This window comes from Salvelinus sp. IW2-2015, linkage group LG17, assembly GCF_002910315.2.
Source record: "Salvelinus sp. IW2-2015 linkage group LG17, ASM291031v2, whole genome shotgun sequence".
Lineage (NCBI taxonomy): Eukaryota > Metazoa > Chordata > Actinopteri > Salmoniformes > Salmonidae > Salvelinus > Salvelinus sp. IW2-2015.
In genome coordinates, this window is record NC_036857.1 from 35,242,633 (window position 1) to 35,262,779 (window position 20,147).

Below are 20,147 nucleotides of genomic sequence, written 5' to 3' on the forward strand. Positions count from 1 at the left end.
GCCCCGCATTTGCAGGGTGAAGATAACCACCCAGCCAGGACGGGTTGTGCAGGCTCTAAGCTTGAGACCTCCAGTGCGCCACCACGGCCCAGTGTATCCGGTGTCTCTGCCAAGGACAAGGCCTCCTGTATGTCTCTCCAGCCTGGTGAGTCCTGTGCCTGCGCACAGAACTAAGCCTCCTGTATGTCTCCCCAGCCTGGTGAGCCCTGTGGCAGCTCCACATACCAGACTGCTATACGTCTCCTCACTCCAGTGATGATCCATGGAGAAGCCTCCAATGATGCATGCCTATTGTGCACGAAGCCTCACCAGTGTGTGTATGCAGTGGGACAGAGAGACCTGAAACTAGTGATGTATTGTGTCAGTTGGCAACGAGCCTGCTGAGTGAAGATCCATGCCAAGCTAAGTCTCTCTAGTGATGAATTCCATGAGAGCACAAGAAGCCTTCCAGTGATGTATCCAATGGCATCGAAGCCTCGTCGAGTGGAGGCAGCCATGGCAGTGTGTCGCGCGTTCCAGCATGAATGATCCCAGGCAAGAACCTGCAGGTGGATGATCCATGGCACGAAGCCTGCCGAGGTGATGATCCATGCAGAAGCGCTGCACAGTCGATGATCCCGGAACACGCATAGCCGATCGCCATGTAGGACTACATGAGGCACGAAGCCGTCCCACGTTGAGGAGTCAGAGGCATTAAAAATGTACAGCAAAGAAGGCTGAGCCTCCAAGCGGGACGCGCACTACACAGATCCTAGAGCCTAACCAGCGCACAGCTTTCCAGTCCCAGGAGCCCAATGCTGACGGCATCCCAGGTCAAGAAGCCTCGCAGCGACGGTCCCAGTCCGAAGCCTCCAGCGACTGGGTGCCAGTCCGGAGCCCCCAGCGACGGTCGCCCAGTCCGGGGCCAGCCCCCAGCGACGGTGCACAGTCCGGGCCGAGCAGGGAGTGCACACAGTCCGGGCCCAGCGGAGGTGGCCCAGTCCGGGGTCGGCCGCACAGGTGCAGAGGTGCCCAGTCCGTGGGGCCCGCAGCGAAGGTGCTCAGCCGGGGCCCGCAGCGAAGGTGCTGCAGTCCGGGGCCCGCAGCGAGGGTGCCCAGTCGGGGCCGCGCAGCGTGGGTGCCCAGTCCGGGCCCGCTACGAGGGTCCCCAGTCGGGGCCCGCAACGAGGGTCCCACTCCAGGTCGCGACGAGGTCCCCGCACAAGAGGTGCCAAGGTGGGGCGAGCCAGTGGTGGAGCGGGGTCTGCGTCCGCACCTGAGCCGCCACCGCGGATAAGATGCCACCAGACCTCCCCTATAGGTTAGGTTTTGCGGCCGGAGTCTGCACCTTTTGGGGGAGGGGTACTGTCATGACCTGAATTTATGAGCAGCCTTTTTATGTCTCTATTGGGTTGGTCAGGGTGTGATTTGGGTGGGTATTCTATGTTCTTTAGTTCTAGTATTTGTATTTCTATGTTTTGGCCGGGTAGGGTTCTCAATCAGGGACAGCTGTCTATCTTGTCTTGATTGAGAACCATACTTAGGTACCCTTTTTCCCACCTGTCTTTGTGGAGGTTACTTTGTTTGTGGCAGATAGCCCTTTAGCTTCAGGTTGTTTTTGGATTGTTTATTGTTTTTGTCGGCGTCATATAAAGGAATATGACGCTCACCACGCTGCACCTTGGTCTTCTCTCTAACACGGCCGTGACAATGGTTCCAGTTTGGAGTCTTAACCTTGTGAACATTCTATGTATCTGTTGTTCGTCATGTAGGTTGAAAGGGGTTTTGTAATTCTGGCTATAAAAGACCTTTGTACTTTTGTTTTATCACTCTCAACGGATCATTAGAAATGGTGAATCGTTGACAAGTCATTGCTATTGCAAAGCTCTTATTATTAAAGATTTAGTTTAAGTACAACTCTGACTGGTGTGTGAAGTTTGTCTCTCCTTATTTGATAGTAAAGAAATGAACCACCACAGCGCCAAGCGCTTCTAAACTTATCAGGGCGAGGGAGAGAGCGTGCGGAGGACCAGCCTATGATAAGGTGCTGCAAGMTAGATTAAATTTCAGATCCCTAATCTACTGAGAGTGAAGCTTCAGCAAGCAGATCCAAAACACAAAAGGGACGAGCGTAAACAACCATGACTGAGGTCCTCAAATGTTGAGGGCCTTCTGTATGACAGGAGCAGGACTCTCCTATCTGTTATCATTTTCATCAATGATACTGCTGGTGGAACACCAGTTGAGGCGGCAAGCCTAAGGTGTTGATGGAACCACGTGTGCATTCGATATTGAGCCCTCGTCTGATGACAATCACATCTATCCTGAAAGTGTTAATTATTTTTATCAATTGAATAGTACACGTTTTTTCTGATTTCTTTCCACAATGTACTACAGAAGTGGTTGATTGTAGCCTAATATTGGCGATACTTACAGTGGGGAGAACAAGTATTTGATACACTGTGGATTTTGCAGGTTTTCCTACTTACAAAGCATGTAGAGGTCTGTAATTTGTATCATAGGTACACTTCACCTGTGAGAGACAGAAAATCACATTGTATGATTTTTAAGTAATTAATTAGCATTTTATTGCATGACATAAGTATTTGATACATCAGAAAAGCAGATACATCAGAAAAGCACTTAATATTTGGTACAGAAACCTTTGTTTGCAATAACAGAGATCATACGTTTCCTGTAGTTCTTGACCAGGTTTGGCACACACTGCAGCAGGGATTTTGGCCCACTCCTCCATACAGACCTTCTCCAGATCCTTCAGGTTTGGGGCTGTCGCTGGGCAATAGGGACTTTCAGCTCCCTCCAAAGATTTTCTATTGGGTTCAGGTCTGGAGACTGGCTAGGCCACTCCAGGACCTTGAGATGCTTCTTACGGAGCCACTCCTTAGTTGCCCTGGCTGTGTGTTTCGGGTCGTTGTCATGCTGGAAGACCCAGCCACGACCCATCTTCAATCCTCTTACTGAGGGAAGGAGGTTGTTGGCCAAGATCTCGCGATACATGGCCCCATCCATCCTCCCCTCAATACGGTGCAGTCGTCCTGTCCCCTTTGCAGAAAAGCATCCCCAAATGATGTTTCCACCTCCATGCTTCACTTGTTGGGATGGTGTTCTTGGGGTTGTACTCATCCTTCTTCTTCCTCCAAACACGGCGAGTGGAGTTTAGACCAAAAAGCTCTATTTTGTCTCATCAGACCACATGACCTTCTCCCATTTCTCCTCTGGATCATCAAGATGGTCATTGGGCAAACTTCAGACGGGCCTGGACATGCGCTGGCTTGAGCAGGGAGAGCCTTGCGTGCGCTGCAGGATTTTAATCCATGACGGCGTAGTGTGTTACTAAATGGTTTTCTTGAGACTGTGGTCCCAGCTCTCTTCAGGTCATTGACAGGTCCTGCCGTGTAGTTCTGGCTGATCCCTCACCTCCCTCATGATCATTGATGCCCCACGAGGTGAGATCTTGCATGTAGCCCCAGACCGAGGGTGATTGACCGTCATCTTGAACTTCTTCCATTTTCTAATAATTGCGCCAACAGTTGTTGCTTTCTCACCAAGCTGCTTGCCTATTGTCCCGTAGCCCATCCCAGCCTTGTGCAGGTCTACAATTTATCCCTGATGTCCTTACACAGCTCTCTGGTCTTGGCCATTGTGGAGAGGTGGAGTCTGTTTGATTGCGTGTGTGGACAGGTGTCTTTTATACAGGTAACGAGTTCAAACAGGTGCAGTTAATACAGGTAATGAGTGGAGAACAGGAGGCTTCTTAAAAAGAAACTAACAGGTCTGTGAGAGCCGGAATTCTTACTGGTTGGTAGGTGTTCAATTACCTTACCGTCATGCAATAAAATGCAAATMAATTACTTAAAAATCATACAATGTGATTTTCTGGATTTTTGTTTTAGATTCCGTCTCTCACAGTTGAAGTGTACCTATGATAAAAAATTACAGACCTCTACATGCTTTGTAAGTAGGAAAACCTGCAAAATCGGCAGTGTATCAAATACTTGTTCTCCCCACTGTATACGCCAAGTGCACTATGATATTGAGTATCAGCATTTAAACTCCAATTACTGAGAGTGACACTGGACATGTTGCTAAATGGAGCTCATGCATATGATTATGTCCGGTGTGTGATGCCATGCATAAATAGGCTGATTATCTATACTCAGGCAAACTGAGTGGCAGAAGGCAGGTCCTGCTCCTAACAGCCTGTTTAAGTAATGCCGGTGTGTGTGTATGGCTCTGTGTGTGTGTGTGCGTGTGTATTCACAACCTTGCGCGTGTATGCATGTGTGTTGAGTTCATTAATATCAGAGTATAGAAAAGGGGCCTGTCCTCTTGAGTACTGATGAAGTCTACTCCACTGTAGAGGAGCTGCTCTCCTCCATCCTGCCTCCAATTCTTCATCTTCCCTCTCCGAAAGACACCAATGCGCAAAGAAGAGGGAGAATCCTGGCAAAAAGACTAAGGTGGAGGGGAGGGAAAGAGGGGCAGAGGGGGACAAATAGTCTTGGGAGAGGGAGAGAAAGCAAGGAGAAATCACTTTAACTTCATCCATTGTCTCCATGTAAATTTGCCCTGATCAAGATTCCGCGAGCATCCTGGCAGCCAGTTCAATCTGAAAAGACGTGGCTATGCAGAGAGGGCGGGAGGGAGGGACACAGGGAAGACAGAGGGAAGACAGAGGTAGGGAATGGACACTATGAGGTCTTAAAGAAGTACACACACATCCAAATGACAACACACAGGCCCTTCAGTTTCATTCAAACCGAGGGTCAAAGAGGCTAGCTGCTGCCTCCACATAAGCCTTGCAACAGGCCATTCTACTACCAATGTTTGTCTATGGAGATTGCATGGCTGTGTGCTCAATTTTATACACCAGTCAGCAACGGGTGTGGCTGAAATAGCCGAATCCACTCATTTGAAGGGCTGTCTACATGCTTTTGTATATATAGTGTATTTGTTGTCTTAAGAAGGAAGATGTTTAAGGTTTTTCCATTCATGTTTTGAAGTTGGATTTTTAGCACGTATATCACGTTAGCACGTAGGGCGCACCAATTGTTGTCACCTCATTATTCAGTATGTGTTACACCTGTGCTGGCTTGTCCATCTTGTTAGTCCGAAGGTTTTTCACCTGTGCTGGCACAGTTGATATTTAAGAGTGGCAGGCCCAGTGCTACAGTTGTCTTCAGAGAACATTCCTTTGTCTGATCTTCCCCATTTTCGTTTTGCTCAACTTTTTGGTTTGATCCCTGTCTAAGTTTGGTGTGGGTTTATCATTCATTTGCCTCTTCTTTGGGCAAATTTAGTGTCGGCTCATTGTAGGTGTCTTAGGTCCCAGTTTTTGCTAGTCAACTTTCAGTGGACACCCCCATGAGTGTCTTTCAGAACCCCTCCTAAAACCCCACCTGTTTCCTTTTGGTTGGTGTCAGTCACTCTGTTAGTTTCCCCTTCTGTTTGAGCGCCATTTTCGGTTCTTGCTGGGTAACGTAACACTGATCAACCACACTTGCATAAAAGTGAGAAGGGTGCAGCTGCAGCCCCGAATTCAGGGCGTTCCTGAATCTGCAGGAACCCCTCTTTATACACTGAACAAAATATATAAAACGCAACATGCAACAATCTCTGAGTTACAGTTCATAGAAGGAAATCAGTCAATTGAAATTAATTAATTAGGCCCTAATCTATGGATTTCTGGGAATACAGATATGCATCTGTTGGTCACAGATAACTTTCAAAAAAGGTAGGAGCGTGGATCAGAAGACCAGTCAGTATCTGGTGTGACCACCATTTGCCTCATGCGGCGCGACAACTCCTTCACATCGAGTTGATCAGGCTGTTGATTGTGACCTGTGGAATGTTGTCCCACTCCTCTTCAATGGCTGTGTGAAGTTGCTGGATATTGGCGGGAACTGGAACAGGCTGAAGTACAAGTCGATCCAGACTATCCCAAACATGCTCAATGGGTGACATGTCTGGTGAGTATGCAGGCAATGGATGAACTGGTATACCCCCACCATAACACACTCTGTTCACAACGTTGACATCAGCAAACTGCCATCTGCCTGGGTTAATCCGTGAAGAGACACTTCTCCAGCGTGCCAGTGGCCATCGAAGGTGAGCATTTGCCCACTGAAGTTGGTTACGACGCTGAACTGCAGTCAGGTCAAGACCCTGGTGAGGACGACGAGCAAACAGATGAGCTTCCCCGAGGTGGTTTGACAGTTTGTGCAGAAATTCTTTGGTTGTGCAAACCCACAGTTTCATCAGCTGTCCGGGTGGCTGGTCTCAGACGATCCCGCAAGTGAAGAAGCCATATGTGGTCGTCCTGGGCTGGCGTGGTTACACATGGTCTGTGGTTGTGAAGCCGATTGGACATACTGCCAAATTCTCTAAAAAGGAGGCGGCTTATGGTAGAGAACTGAACAGTCAATTTGTTGTATGACAGAACTACACATTTTAGAGTGGCCTTTTATTGTCCCCAGCACAAGGTGCACCTGTGTAATGAGCATGCTGTTCAATCCGCTTCTTGATATGCCACACCTGGCAGACGAATGGATTATCTTGCCAAAGAACAAATGCTCACTAACAGGGATGTAAACACATTTGTGCAAAACATTTGAGAGAAATACATTTTTATGCATAGGGAACATTTCTGGGATGTTTGTTTTCCAGCTCATGAAACATGGGACAATCACTTACATATTACATTGATATTATTGGTCCATTTGTTATCTATAAATATAGTACATAGGTGGGAGGCAGGGGCGCTCCAGTACAGTAGATGGCGGTAATGCACCATAACGTTGGATGCCAACCCGCAGATAAACCCCACTGAACAACGGTAGCTAGCTATAGCTAGTACACACCAGTAGTGTTCTTCGCCCCAGCCTGTCGGGCACTATTTTCCCACAGTTCTGTTAATGATGGCGAGGACAGGTGTTCATCAGGTGGGAGAAAAGAATACTGTGTGCTAGCTTAGCCAGCTAGTCCTAAGGACGACTCTGGTACACAGCAGCAGGTGGGAGGCGGGGGTGACACCGCTTGCTAGCTAACTAGAAAGCTAGTTCGCWCATGATGTCGTTAGCACACGGTGTCGCCCCTGCATCCCGCCTGCTGTGTACCGGAGTCAATTTGCTGAGGCAATTGATAGAAACCGATTTAAGCTAACAAAGTTGTGGTGGCAATCAGCTTTGAAATCAGCATATTTTGCTTTGTGGTTTGCATATTATCACAGACAAAGTACCAGGGTAGTGAATTGCTATAAGCTAGCAAGAAACATTTGCCTACAAAGCTGGAAACTATCGGTATCTTCTTGCATTATACTGTGTTCTAGCCTGTATGGACATTGTTTTGCAAACAGTAATTAACTGTTTCAAACTTTCTACATTCCGTGTCGCATTATTCAAGTGTGTTAACCTCTGTGCAGCATGAGTGGGGAGCTAACATGATGCTGCCCAGACTTCCAGTGCAGGCTAAGTGGGGAGCTAACATGATGCTGCCCAGACTTCCAGTGCAGCATGAGTGGGGAGCTAACATGATGCTGCCCAGACTTCCATGCAGGCTAAGTGGAGAGCTAACATGATGCAGCCCAGACTTCCAGTGCAGCATGAGTGGGGAGCTAACATGATGCTGCCCAGACTTCCAGTGCAGGCTAAGTGGGGAGCTAACATGATGCTGCCCAGACTTCCAGTGCAGCTAAGTGGAGAGCTAACATGATGCAGCCCATACTTCCAGTGCAGGCTAAGTGGCGAGTAAACATGATGCTGCCCAGACTTCCAGTGCAGGCTAAGTTGAGCAGGTATGGTGCTTTTGCGCTACAAGCGGGACATTGGCTGCACTGATAAGAGCTGATCCTTGYGACACATTTGACAGAAGTACTGAAAGTAACAAAAATTTGAAAACCACATTGTTTTTCATGTTTTTATACCGTGCAACACTAGTCGTCACTATGACAATGAACACACCCTGAAAACACTGAATGGTCTTGTGTTAGTCTTCCAGCAGTAGGATGCATTGAACAGTTGATTGACAGGTGTACTGTAGATTGARAAACGATAAACMTTCCTCTAGTGTGGATGCTCGCCAACGTGGGTTTGAGTCCGGACTCACAATAAACGTCTTTAAAATAACTGACACTATTACTGCAATACTGCCATCTGTAGGATGATAACGAGTGCTSGACTTTGTTAAGGATGCTCTTATGGAAAAGTGTTWGTTCACATTTGTAATTGGCTGATGCAGAACTTGTTCCGGGAAACAGTCACTTATCTGATGAGGTTAACATGTGCCAGGTTATCGAACGGGACCAGCTACAATTTGGCGTTATATCACGTGCAAGTAAATTGATGACTTTAATTAGCTTGATGTGCATTTTGAGACGGCGGAAATTGTTCATATTTTAACTGTTCGTAATGTTCTTACATATGGCCACGTTGTTTAGAATTGTAGTGCAGTTTGTTTGACCTTCTGGTATGCAGCTTGACAGGCCTTGTTCATCAGACAGGAAAACAAATTGCTAATATTTGCAGGCAGCCAATGAACGACTAATTACATTTTCATTTTCTTCCTTAATCAAAGACATCAGAGCGGCACACGTTCGGACGTATCCCTTGTCGAGAGGCTGCATTGCATCCAACCTTTACGTACTCAACTACGGGGCCTTCTAGTTCTTCAGTTTTTTCAATACTGAAATTAAACATAGTTGAAATATTTGATGGAGGAGCCAAATTCCCCCTCTACATCCAAAAACTCGATCTTCGTATTTTTGGGGTAGAGCSATCCAATCTGTCTTATTTCAAGTGCTTTCCAAGAATAGGCTTCTATCCACTTAGTCCAAGGGGTAAAAAAGAGCATGCAGTTTCACAGAGCATGCAYGAAGCGGGTAGAGAAGTTCAATGTGCCGTAGAAACTGTAAAACTGGTGTCAACCCCCAAATGGCTGACATTGCCAAATAGTAATGTCTATGGCGAGGTTCTCCAGAGTGAGACAGGTTTGGAGTTAGCGAATGATGAGTGAGGAGGAACGCATCGATATGAAGGGTGGGTTTGGGTACACCGCCGGCAGTAGGCTAGTCTATGATGAGTTCTTCCTTCGGGTGAACATTTTCAGAGATTCTACTTCCCCGCAGAAATGCCAGGAGCCTTGTTGCAGGTGTGGAACTCAATCAGTCGTTGTTTTGCTGGGCTTCCCACACTCCTGGAGTGAAACTAAAGCAACAAAATGAGAACYAGGGCTACAGTTCAACACGATCACGCACCACATTAAGATGAGGTCTTCTGTCTGCTTTTTTATCACTTTTTGGAAACCGAGACTAAACGTGACGCACACAAGCAGACAGGCACACGCAGGTATCTCATACACGCACACACAGCAGCAGAGATCAGATAACACTCGATTTTTTACAGAAACACACTACACAGGGGGACACTGGGAGAGAGCCACTCGAGAGGAGAGTTAGTAACCCCGGGAGGAGCAGTGGAGCGTCTTGCTGGCTGGTCTTGAAAAGACTTCATTTCAGCGTGGATAATAAAGGGCCCAACACGAAGCAGGGGAGCTGCTGGCCCGATTCACTCTCATTCTCCCTACTGCACCCATCAGTTTCTCACTCGCTCTCCCTTTCCCTCTCCCAGTTCTCGCTGCTGCACCTGTTTTTCTCTTMCTCAATTCCCCCTGCATTTACACTGCCATTCCCCTCTCTCGTTTCTAATTGCACCCCTCTCTTTCTCTCCATTTCTTTCAAATTTCTCCCCGCTGCACCCCTCGCTCACTCTTGTTCCCTCTAATTTTCTAACCGCCTCATGTTTTCCCCACTTTTATTTCCATATAACCCTCTGTTTCTCGTTCTTTCCCCCACACTCCTRTGTACTTTCTACTCCCCCTCTCATTTTTTATGTCACACTCTCTCCCTCCCTCTGTCGCACATACCCTCACTCCCTCTTCTCTCTGTCAAGTGCTGTGCATCAGTGGACCGTCTGTGTGACTGATGGAACCATGTRGACTGCAAACAGAAGCCTGTTGCTCCATCTTCAAGTGATCAATGCACTGTGTGCTACAAGTGGCTATGTTCTCATTCATCTTCAATGAGCTGTGCTTTCCTTCCTAGGAACTACAGCCTATGCTATGACATATTTTAGAGATGAAKATGTAATTTGTTAAAAGAGAACCAGTGTGTGTGTTTGTCACTGAGACGCCCTAAGTCGGATGTCTCTGTTTTCCTCTGAAAGCCATCACTTCCTTGGCATTATTGGCTAAAAACAACAGGATCGGCAACTACTGCAGCAAGCCAAATCTCTTGGCTCAGGGGGGCCAGTGGGGGGGCCAGTGGGTGGGCACACACACACACTGGATAAAGAGGGAGAGAGAAAGCGAGAGAGAGAAAAATATGTAGGGAGGAACATTCATGAGGCCTCAGAGAAAGCTGTTGTAACGCCATAGATGGYTGCCATCTCAGGGCCTTGTCATCACACTCCCCCTATTAAGAAATGATATCGCTGCACAGTGTGCACATACTGTGCTAGACATACACACATGCACATGTGTGCTTGGCCAACACACACTCTCGAGGGCAGCTCCATCGCAATTTACGATCGAAGTCTTGCTCGATGGGGTGTGACCTATACACGTCATGAGTCATCTCGTCAACGGGAGGACTTTAAAGGATAGGAAGCATGTGTTTTTACTCACCAATTAACACAGTGTGGTCAAACACTTAGTAACTTTGTTGTAGTCCCGGTCTGGTTACCTATAAGTACAAACAGTTATGTTTTGGGGTTATTACATATCTATTTCTGGATATCTTAGAAACTTCCCACGGTGAACTTGTGTCTGTTATCTCGTGAGAATTAATTAGCACTGCAGGCTCAGGTGCCTTCTTGCCGTGGGCTCAAAACGAAAGAGAAAATCATACCTGCTTGCTCCAATTGTATAGTACCTCGTCAGTTTTTGTTATCTCAACTTTTATGCATGTTCTCTGRAAAGTAGGCTARGGGAGTTTTGCAACTTTTTCCACCTTGGCTTAGTGCTAGTGTGCTAGTTAACTGACATCTGGAATCGATCKATTTTGGARTTTTTTCTCCCTATATAGCTACTGMATTTCCCCGAATCTCCCTCGGCCCGGTGAAGCGTCTGCCTCGCTTTGYTAGCTAACTCAGCCTGCACTCTTAAAAAGTTACAATCGGATGGGACCCAGCCATAAATCTAAGTCTCATCTCTCTCTTTGCTTTTGATCTGTGGTTTAAGTTGTGTTGTGTTAGTTGGGCTCTAGCTTGCAGACCATAACCGTGGTGGTTGGCTAGGCTAATAGCTAGTTGGCTACACACAAACACCCCATAATGTCAAAGTGGAATTTTGTTATTCWTTTTTTTTTATACAAATTAATAAAGAATGAAAAGATGAAATGTCTTCAATCAATAAGTATTCAAACCATTTGTTATGGCAAGCCTAAATAAGTGCAAGAGTAAAATAAGTACAGGAGTATTTGCTTCACAATAACTTGCATGGACATAAAAAGTTGCACGGACATAAAAAGTTGCATGGACTCTGTGTGCAATAAWAGTGGTTAACATGATATTTGAATGATTACACCATCTATGTACCGCACACACATACAGATAATTGTAAGGTTCCTCAGTGAATTTTAAACACAGATTCAACCATAAAGACCAGGGAGGTTTTCTAATGCCTCACAAAGAAGGGCATCTATTGGTAGATGGGTGGGGGAAAAAAGCATACTATAAAATATTTATTTGAGCATTCCTTCAATTATGGTTTGGATGGTGTTTCAATACACCCAGTTACAACAAAGATACAGGCGTCCTTCCTAACTCAGTTGCCGGAGAGGAAGGAAAACGGTTACAGAGTTTAATGTCTGTGATAGGACAAAACTGAGGAGGGAACAACAACATTGTAGTTACTCCATGATACTAACCTAAATGACAGGGTGAAAAGGAAGCCTGTACAGAATAAAACATTCCAAAACATGCATCCGGTTTGCAATTGTCACGACTTCCGCCGAAGTTGGTTCCTCTCCTTGTTCGGGCGGCAGTCGGCGTCGCCGGTCTTCTAGCCATCATCGATCCACTTTTKATTTTCCTTTTGTTTTGTCTTGTCTTCGCACACACCTGGTCTCAATTCCCTCATTACATGTTGTGTATTTAACCCTCTGTTCCCCCCATGTCTTTGTGCGGAATTGTAAGTGCATGTGCACGTTTTCTCAGGTGCGTGACGGGTTTTGTACCCATTTGTTTGTTGTTCTGGTTTCCGGTGGTTTTATGAATAAAACTGCTCCGTTGATTACCCAGTTTTGCTCTCTTGCGCCGGACTTCCCTGCCACCAGTTACGCARTCCCTTACAGCAATAAAGGAACGAAAGGAAAACTGCAAAAAATGTGGCATAGAAATGTACTTTATGTCCTGAATACAAAGCGTTATGTTTGGGGCAAATCCAACACATCACTGAGTACCACTTCATATTTTCAAGCATGGTGGTGGCTGCATCRTGTTATGGGTATGCTTGTCATTAGCAAGCACTAGGTTCTTTCTTTTTCGAGCTAAGCACAGGCAAAATCCTAGAGGAAAACCTGGTTCAGTCTGCTTTCCAACAGACACTGGGAGACATTCAACTTGACACAAAAAAGACAATTAAATCAATTTTAATCCCACTTCGTAAGATAACAAAATGTTTTAAGTTTACATTATAGGCAATAGGCTGGCCAGCCTTGTCCTCCATATTACAGCACAACCCGGAAAAATATTTTCCGKCATGGAATTCTGATCGGTTTTATGCAATAACTAGAAAAATAGAAAAGTTAGGTGCAACTTTGCATTGGGACTTCTGATGGGTATACCAAATAAAATCCATATGTTAGTGGTTAAGTTTAWACTACCTACCTTTTAACAATTGTTAGCTACAAAGTTGAACAAAGTCACACACACATCTCCTTGTGATACATCAGAAATATAAAATATAAAATATAAAAGATATAAAAGTAGGCCAAACCCATTTGTTTTTGAGCATGCACGGCTTGGGTCTGGAGGTTGCACCTGGTTACTAGGCTGGCAGCTTTACGGCCCAGACTCCAGCGTAATTACAGGTGGACAAAGCAAGGCCTCTTGATGGGCTCTGATACAGAGGAGTCGGAGTGTGGGAAAAAGCAAGCGTTCCCGTCTACGCCCAGATCTCCAGGAACAGATGGGATGGAGATGAGGYTAGATGGGTAGATGCTAYAGCTCTAAAGAAAGCCTGGAGAACAGACAGACGGATGGGTGGATAGACACATGGACAGGCAAGAAGAGACAGGCAAGAAGAGATACACACAGAAATACAGTATTATGTGACAGACAGGCAGACATGCAGGCAATGAGTTRGACAGAAAGAGGGGTGATGACAGGGGGACAGCTAGGGAAGAGCCTTCCCACAAAGCAGGAGCCCCAAAGACCTGATATCAGACAGCGGGTCCTGGGGCCTCATTTATAATCGTTGGGTAAATTTCACACAAATTTTCAGCATGAGTAACTTCTGGAAAAAAGTCTGCGAACTCGGGGTGTAAACGTACATGTACCCGGCTCGGTAATGGGACCTCGGTTCAGTCTGCACACCCAAATGAATACAAATATACAGTATATACACAAAATAAAAACACTCGACCTATAGGCTATGCCTACGCTGCATTGTAGGCCCATGCCTCTTGAATAAATCTGACCTGAAAAAATATTTCAGGCTATTCCATTAAAACAACTAGAACCTATGCACACATTGTAATAAAAATGTATATCTTAATTGCCGCATTACAAACGGTCCTCTTGTGAGACGTAGCTGGGAACTAGTTACTTACGATGGTGAGTGGTGGGGATGATAAACCAGAATTAGAACTAGAGGATCCTCCAGCGTTTAAATATCCAGCTTGTGAACATTTTGGCTTCCACGTAGATTACAATGGCGATCGACAGAGTTGTGGATGAAACGTTAACAGTATGTCGCTCGACGAAAATAGCCTAAGCAGCTGTCAACACCTCAAATATGTTGATACATTTACAACGACATAAACCCAGTAGCAAGAAGGAAATGCAAAGAAACATCACATTGTCTCCCCTCTGCATTCAAGCACCGGGTCAAAGAAAGAGTGATAGGTAGTGATAGGTAGGCTATGTTACAGTCTGGTTTATAGCTGTGGATATGAGCCAGTTTACGCTGTTCTGTMAAGGGAGTAGWACACAGCCTTGTACGAGATCTTCAGTTTCWTGSCAATTCCTCACATGGAATAGCKTTCATTTCTCAGAACAAGAATAGACTGACGAGTTTCAGAAGAAAGTTATTTGTTTCTGGCCATTTTGAGCCTGTAATCGAACCCACAAATGCTGATGCTCCAGATACTCAACTAGTCTAAAGAAGGACAGTTTTATTGCTTCTTTAATCTGAACAACAGTTTTCAGCTGTGCTAAAATAATTGCAAAAGGGTTTTTCTAATGATCAATTAGCATTTTAAAATGATAAACTTGGATTAGCTAACACAACGTGCCATTTGAACACAGGAGTGATGGCTGCTGATAATGGGCCTCTATATGCCTATGTAGATATTCCATTAAAAATCAGCTGTTTCCAGCTACAATAGTAATTTACAACATTAACAATGTCTACACTGTATTTCTGATCAATTTGATGTTATTTTAATATACCATTTTTTTTTTTAAACAAGGATATTTCTAAGTGACCCCAAACTTTGGAACGGCAGTGTACATTAAATATATAATTATTAATATACGCCTACTGTATGATAGCTAGCAAATGAATTAACTAAATACCGTGCCTAGCTAGATCTTCTGAAGGAACATTTTTTATTTCTATAATTTCCAGAAGCTAACCAAACAATAGCAGCACAACTTATTAAGATTCGTTTTTACTTACACTTGTATGTTGACTCCATATACTGACGTTGAGGTGTTAAGTTTTGGCAGACTTTTCTTAGCAAATGTACAATCGTTGCGAATGTAATGATGGGGAGTTTCAGGCCCCGGGGTGAACATAATTTGTACATTCGCAAACTCAACTAAAAACGAGGGCTGAGGGGCTTACGTTGCAAACTTCCCTTGCTTGGCTAATCATTTGGACCGCCCTCCAAGATGGTGACAAGGATTCTCCCAAGGGCATAAGGCGAGGGTAAGTGGACGAGGGTGTGTCTTTTAGGAGTTTGAACCGCAGCCAGTGTACGACTGGGAAAAATCCACTTGAACGGCCCGCCAACTGGTAATTACTAACTCCTCTATCATCCTGACCACTCACTTCTCCCACATGGTGACCTCTGACGTCACCTACTAAGGAAATGGCCTTTATAACAGCATTTACGGCAGTTAAAACTTCTATTGGCTGCAATCCCGATAACGGGATCGATATGACAACAGCCAGTGAAAGTGCAGGGCGCCAAATTTAAACAGAAATCTCATAATWAAAATTCCTCAAACATACAAGTATTTTATACCATTTCAAAGGTAATCTTGTTGTTAATCCTACCACAGTGTCCGATTTCAAAAAGGCTTTACAGCGAAAGCACCACAAATGATTATGTTATGTCACCGTCAAATCACAGAAAAACACAGCCATTTTTCCAGCCAAAGACAGGAGTTACAAAAAGCAGAAATAGAGATAAAATGAATCACTAACCTTTGATGATCTTCATCAGATGACACTCATAGGACTTCATGTTACACAATATATGTATGTTTTGTTCGGTAAAGTTAATATTTATATCAAAAAATCTCAGTATACATTGGCGCGTTATGTTCAGTAGTTCCAAAAACATCCAGTGATTTTGCAGAGAGCCACATCAATTTCAAGAAAGACTCATAATAAACATTGATCAAAGATCAAGTGTTATACATGAATTTTAGATCCACTTCTCCTTAATGAACCGCTGTGTCAGACTCAAAAAAGCTTTACGGAAAAAGCAAACCATGCAATAATCTGAGGTCGGCGCTCAGAGCCCAATCAAGACAAAAATATATCCGCCATATTGTGCAGTCAACAGAAGTCAGAATAACATCATAAATATTCACTTACCTTTGATGATCTCATCAGAATGCACTCCCAGGAATCCCAGTTCGACATAAATGTTTTATTTGTTCGGTAATGTCCATCATTTATGGCCAAATAGCTACTTTGTTAGCGCGTTTGGTGAACAAATCCAAAGTCACGAAGCGCGTTCACTTTAAGCAGACGAAATGTCAAAAAGTTCCGTTACAGTCCGGAGAACATGTCAAACAATGTATTGAATCAATCTTTAGGATGTTTTTAACATAAATCTTCAATAATGTTCCAACCGGAGAAATCCTTTGTCTTCAGAAATGCGATAGAACAGAGCAGCGATGGTCAGCGCATGGTCAGGTCATGGTAGACCTTACTCAATCCCCCTCATTCGGCCCCACTTCACAGTAGAAGCATCAGACAAGCGTCTAAAGACTGTTGACATCTGGTGGAAGACTTAGGAAGTGCAAAATGACCCATATCCCACTGTGTATTCGATAGGCGATGAGTTGAAAAACTACAAACCTCAGATTTCCCACTTCCTGGTTGGATTTTTTCTCAGGTTTTTGCCTGCCATATTGAGTTCTGTTATATTCACAGACATCATTCAAAGAGTTTTAGAAACTTCAGAGTGTTTTCCATCCAAATATACAAATAATATGCATATATTAGCAACTGGGATTGAGGAGCAGGCAGTTACTCTGGGCACCTCTGGGCACCTTTTCATCCAAGCTACTCAATACTGCCCTGCAGCCATTAGAAGTTAAATGCAATAAAACATTTATAAAAAGCAATGTTTTAATGTGGTTTATGTTTACAAGCATGATAGTTATATTTTTMGTTTATGGTTGATCCAGCTCATAGGCCATTAGCCAAACTGGTATTTACAACTTCACAACTGGTAAATTCCCACCTCCCACATGGTTACAAAACACAGCATCAGAGTGGCAACTTGAGAGTCCCAACATAACAATCCTGTCACAATAGACAATGCCAGGAAAATTGTGAATGTTGTACATTGTGAATGGGATTTAATTTTCCCGCTGTACCGAAAAGTGACCCCAAAACTGCAATACGTACCGAATGGTGGTTTTGGTGAACCGTTACACCTCTACAGCGCATGTACAAAAATATTGAGATTTATAAACTTGGCACACACAATACACATATACATGTTTCCCTTTATAAATCAGACCTGTCATAAAACTGTGCATGTGTGAACAAGCATTGTAAAACCTGGAAAACACCCATTCACCTTTTAAGGTGACAATAACGCCCTTTATTTAATGTAAAATGTGCAACTATTGGAATTTCGCCAAGGTAGTTTACAAAACTGTGATCACATTAGAGGTGAGAGGTGTGGTCAGAATGTTCTGATATTTTGCAGTGACTTTTTCAAACCAAACATGCATGGTGCCTGTATAACGAGTGCCTGTCTGTGCATTTGTAACAGTTTAACTTTAGTCCGTCCCCTCGCCCCGACACGGGCGCGAACCAGGGACCCTCTGCACAAATCAACAACAGTCACCCACGAAGCAACGTCACCCATCGCTCCACACATCCGTTACACATTCTGCAAGATTCCCAGCCAACATGTCCAGGTGGGCCCCATCTGGTTTCATATGGGCATACCAACTGGGTCACACATTGGAACACACACTTGGGCTACATCATGGGTCCCACATGGGCCCTGGATAATTTTTTTATAGGCTGTAAAAGTGGCTATCTGGTGTTATTCTTTCAGGAACTATGATCGGGACCCAGCCATATTAACCACTTGGGTCACACACAGACGAACCCATGTGGGTCCCAAATGGGGCCTTTACCATTTAAAAAAAATAAATAAACTAAATTGGGTATCAGTTGTGAATATGGTCATGGACTATCTCCAGGACCCATTTGGGCACACCTGCAGTCACGCATGGGTATGTGGGCTACAAAATAGGTCCTAAATGGGCCCTGAATCATTTTTAAATGGGCTGTAAGTGGGCTCTCTGGTCAGGGACTTTCTGGGAACCAGTTGGGCATACCACCTGTAGTCACACATGCATGGATAAACGCATGGGTCGCAAACGGGCATCTACCATTGTTTTAATGGGCTGCAAGTGGGCTACCTTTGTGAATATGGTCAGGGATTTCCTCCATAAAYGCTGTGCAAATATCAGAATTTCTAATTCATTTGGTTGTGCTTAGTGTTGAAATTAGCAGTGTTCTGTTTTACAGTCTCTTGGACTCGGTGATCTAATGGTGAAAGCACAATATCATACACAATATACGAGTAAAAACAATATAGAGGCTTCATCCCAAAAGAAATAGGACAAAAGCCTGATACAGAGGCTATCTGAACGGACACAGGTGGCAGGATTTCTCCTCCAATCTATAGGATACCTTAATTGGAAAATATTGGAATCATAACTAGACCTATAATGGAATTATTACTTTGCCCCGTGCTTCTCGAGCTTGCACTTTCTAGCATATAGCCCAGGCCTGATCATTTTATTGAGACAAATTATAGATGCACTTGATCTTGAGAYGCCAGGCGAGAATCGGGCTCTGCTGCAGTTTATCAGACATGATCGAGGGGCAAAAATAACATTTATAGACTGAAGTAGAAATGAGTCTCTACCAAATTCCTCCGTAGCATCTATAGGCATATTGCGAACGGTCCCTATACAGCTTCTTTGGGCATTAWTGTCTAGCAGCCTATATAATGCACTTCCGTGAACAAATGAAGAAGCCTAGCTGGATGACGGGTAAGCCTAGGAAGTGCTCCACTTGCTCCCATAGGAGCAACCCTGGTCACGCATTTGGCCACAATCACCAATTGCTTKTATTCAGTGTTATTCAATATGCAAAAAGTCAATATTCTTACTTATCCTTTGAATATGCCTATTCTTGCCCTAAACAAATAACCTAGGATACTTCAGGTGTCAGTTCTGACTTGTCATATTGTCGATGCATAGGTTTAGGCTACAAATCCAGAGCCACTTTTACCAAAAGCCTATTGTTTAACGTTGATAAGAAGCACACAYGGTCAGTTGTAAAGGCTATTAGCTTAACAGAATGCTATCCTTTCATCCTCAGAGCCTAATTTGTAGGCCTACACTCAGCCTGCCCATCATATCGTTCGCAAAATATACCCTACTACGGCTTGCAAAATGATAGCCTACTATTGTTTTTGCCCATATTTATATAAAAATAAAATTGTCCGTGACTAACAAAGTATCATATATGATGTTAGGCCTATTTACACTGAACAAAAATATAAAAACGCAAAATGCAACTATTTTACTGAGTTARAGTTCATATAAGGAAATCAGTCAATTGAAAAATGTYGCACTAATCTACGGATTTCACATGACTGGGTAGGGGCACAGTAATGGGTGGGCCTGGGAGTACATAGGCCCACGCACTTGGGCGCCAGGCCCACTCACTGGGGAGCCAGGCCCAGCCAATCASAATGAGTTTTTCCCCACAAAAGGGKTTTATTACAGACAGATATACTCCTGTTTCGGCAGCTGTCAAGGTGACTGTCTCAGACGATCCCGCAAGTGAAGACAGATGTGGAGGTCCTGGGCTGGCGTGGTTACACATGGTCTGCGGCTGTGGGGCCGGTTGTTGACGTACTGCCAAATTCTCTAAAACTATGTTGGTGAGAAAATTAACATAAATTCTTGGCAACAGCTCTAGTTGACATTCCTCAGCATGCCAATTGCACGCTCTCTTCAAAACTTGAGACAGCTGTGGCATTGTGTTGTGAAAAAACTGCACATTTAGAGTGGCCTTTATTGTCCCTAGCACAGGTGCATTCTGTGTAATGACCATGCTGTTTAATCAAGCTTCTTCATATCCACATCCTGTACAGATGGCGTGCAGTGGTGAGAAAAAGTACCAAATGTCGTCTACTGAAGTAAGAATGGTAAGAGACCATCTACTTGAAATATTTACTCAGTAAAATGCGACCCAATAGAGATACATACTTGAATAAAAGTTTAAAGTACCCTGATATGTAAATAACCGCAAGGCAAATTATTCAAGTATCAAAAGTAAAGTAATTGAAAACGATAAGAGCCGGTAAATACATAAAAGCGAAAAACATGCCTCGCTCTTTATTTCGGGTTTGCGCTTTTTCAAGATGT

General features: G+C 44.4%; 1 protein-coding gene across 1 annotated transcript in view; it reads right to left on the bottom strand.

Moving 5' to 3' along the window:
• LOC111976655 (agrin-like) overlaps positions 1 to 20,147 on the bottom strand; it is a 411,714-nt gene that overhangs the window by 371,120 nt on the left and 20,447 nt on the right. The gene's annotated exons all lie outside the window — the stretch shown is intronic.